The sequence below is a fragment of the Notothenia coriiceps genome, unplaced genomic scaffold, assembly GCF_000735185.1.
Source record: "Notothenia coriiceps isolate Sejong01 unplaced genomic scaffold, NC01 NC01_scaffold00037246, whole genome shotgun sequence".
NCBI lineage: Eukaryota > Metazoa > Chordata > Actinopteri > Perciformes > Nototheniidae > Notothenia > Notothenia coriiceps.
This window is the reverse complement of record NW_011369947.1, coordinates 11,284,441-11,284,799: the sequence shown is the minus strand read 5'-3', so window position 1 is coordinate 11,284,799 and position 359 is coordinate 11,284,441.

Genomic DNA, 359 nt, shown 5'->3' with positions numbered 1-359 from the left:
TGTTTTGGACGTAATATGGTCGGTGTTTACATTAGCATCGCTAACACTCAGAGCTAACATGTACTGGAGAGCATGTGTGTGAAGAAGCAGGAAATAAAAAGGAACTCATCTTGTGGTATAACCGGCAAGAGAGAAAGCCTTTGAGCTCCATACTGTTTCAGAAATAATCCTTGATAATCCATGATATGGAGTTTCATCACAGCAGTATTTAGTTTAGACAGTAGCTGCCGGGTCCCGCATGAGCTCAGCCCCCTCCTTTTTTTTAATCAATTTTGTAATTTTTTAAAGCTTTATACCCAAAATCAGCACTTTTGAAACAGGAAGTAAAATAGAGGGATATGAGGCATAGCTAGAATGGG